The 2,479-nt window shown below is 38.1% G+C and overlaps 1 non-coding gene across 1 annotated transcript; it reads right to left on the bottom strand.

The window, feature by feature from the left end:
* Positions 1 to 1,785: 1,785 nt before the first annotated feature.
* Positions 1,786 to 1,892, bottom strand: LOC138878844 (small nucleolar RNA R71). The gene has a single exon (XR_011402617.1). It is a non-coding gene; the product is annotated as a small nucleolar RNA R71 (small nucleolar RNA).
* Between the last annotated feature and the right edge of the window lie 587 nt (positions 1,893 to 2,479).

A 2,479-nucleotide genomic window follows, 5' to 3' on the forward strand; every position in this document is an offset into this window, starting at 1 on the left:
GGTCCGTACAAAATGGCTTGCGGACCGCGCTGGCTTCAATCTCCATTTTTTATAACTCTCTGAATCTCATCTCCGTGGACCGCACAAAATGAAGTGCGGCCACAGTGCTTGAGTTACCAGAAACTGCACCTCTCTGAATCTCCTCACTGCGGACCTCACTAAATGAATTGCGGCCGCAGTGGATCTGTTTTAACTATGCTTGGACTTGTTCTTGATACTTGTGCATGTTTCACTCCTTTTTGAGCTAGTTTTGACTAATTATCACCTTTTTGACCAAACCATGCAAACAAATGCAACTTGTAAGCCTTTGGGACTATTTTGTATACATTTTTAATCAAAACTCAAGTAAAAAGGAGTGTAAAATGAACTAGAATCCCTAGCTATTAACTTTCTTGTTATGTTAATATAGATTTGACATAGTATTTTCTTTATTTGTTCAACTATATTATTATTGTTGTTGATTGAAGGTCCCTCAATCGACTGTGCATATTAGTGTGCATTACTCGAGAGATAGTGCATATTTAGGTAGTTGTTGAATAACATCACTTCTAACGTATATGCAGAATCAATATGAAGGATTTAAAGGTGGGATTAGGGATAACAAAACCTTGGTGCGATATGAGTGAGTTGTACTTTAGGACAGCTACCGTAATTCGGGAGAATATGTCTAGTATATTATGATAAGTACTCGGGAGAAAGTTACGACAGTCAGAGTGCTCATGATCGATAGAGAAGACTTAAGCAAATTTATAGAAAACATAGCGGAAAAGATTCTGACAATAGGGGAAATCATAACCTTAGATCATTCCAATTCTTGTCTACAACCCGTTCGTAGTTAGTTGTTATTTATTGCATTTTCATTACGTAATATTTAGTTAGTAAAAACCCAATTCGTTACTTAAATATTTCTGAAGATTGATTGCGTAAATTTGTGCGAGTCTAATAGTTGTGTTTTATAGGTTAATTCCCTGTAGTATTCGACTCTTGATTTATTAACCAGAATATATTTGTAGTGACCGCTTAGTTCTTTTTCTATGGCATAGTTGGGCGTGATCAAATTTTGGCGCCGTTGTCGGGAAATTAATGGTGTTATTAATTACAGTTAAAAGAAATGCTAAAATTCATAGTGTAGTCAATTTTCTTCAAGTTAAACTAAATACATTGAAATTCTAATGTTTGTAGTCTTGGACGTTATAGGTGCATGCCTAGAAACTCCTCAAGAACTGATGAATTGTTCGAAGCATTATCAGATCCTGAAAAAGTTTTCAAGGCACTGAATCGTGCAAACAAGAAGGGCAAACAACAACAGAACTCAACAGAACAAATCAAACCAGACATGGCAGAAGAAGTAGGAAATCTAAACAACAGAAACAATGTGAATGACCTGAACAATCAGGGTATAGTGCCTCTTGTACCAGAAGCAACATTGTATGATTAGGCATAATCCATCGCCGACAACCTAGCAACCGCAATTGCAGTCCCCCAGATACAAGCAGAATCATTTCAAATCACAAACAACATGCTATATTTGTTGCAGAACAAGGGACTATTCTCAGGGTCATACGTTGAAGATACTCAGCAGCATCTAAAGAATTTTCTATTGATATGTGTCACGCAAAGGCAATTAATGTGACACCGGAAGCAATAAAGCTGTAGTTGTTTCCATTCTCGGTGACAGGAGAGGCTCAGACTTGGCTTAATTCACTTTACATAAACTCTATCACTACTTGGGAGGAATTAGTCAAGCAAATTGTGAACAAATTCTACCCACCCAATAAGACTACTAAACAAATTAATGAGATATTGAGCTTTAGGAAGAAACCAATAGAAACATTACAAGAAATGTGGGAGAGGTTCAAGGGTATGTTGGTTAAGTGTCCACATCATGACATTCCGGAGTAGATGTTGGGGCAGAGGTTTTACATGGGATTGGCAGACAGCTTAAAGTCCAATGTTGATGCTTCAGCAGGTGGAGCCTTTTTTAGAAAAACATTCAGAGAAAGCAAGATCCTACTTGATAAGATGGCCCAAAACTCAGGATGGATGACAAGAGACTCTACAATCACTCATGTAGTTCATTTAGTGTCTTTGGACCCAAACAGCTCCATAGCTGAAAATATGGCCACTCTAATGATGCAAATGAGCACCAAAAAGATAGATGAATCAGGACAGAAGTAGCAGATACACATAATTGATGCAACTAATGTGGGCTTATGTACACTATGCATTAACCAACCATATGTTTGCTCGTGGAGTGCAGAAGGTGACAACCAGCAATATCATGAAGATATGAACTATGTGGCCAACTATGGGGGACAGAGGCAAGGTGGTCAGAATTGGGGACAACATAATCAACAATATAGACCAACACAGCAGCAATACAATAACAGCAACAATCCTGGAGCTATGTGACCCCAGGTTAAAGTGGTGCCTTACCAAAGGCAATAGGTTACAACCAGCAAAATCAGCAACTGGGTTA

This window comes from Nicotiana sylvestris, chromosome 9 (assembly GCF_000393655.2).
Source record: "Nicotiana sylvestris chromosome 9, ASM39365v2, whole genome shotgun sequence".
NCBI classification, from domain to species: domain Eukaryota; kingdom Viridiplantae; phylum Streptophyta; class Magnoliopsida; order Solanales; family Solanaceae; genus Nicotiana; species Nicotiana sylvestris.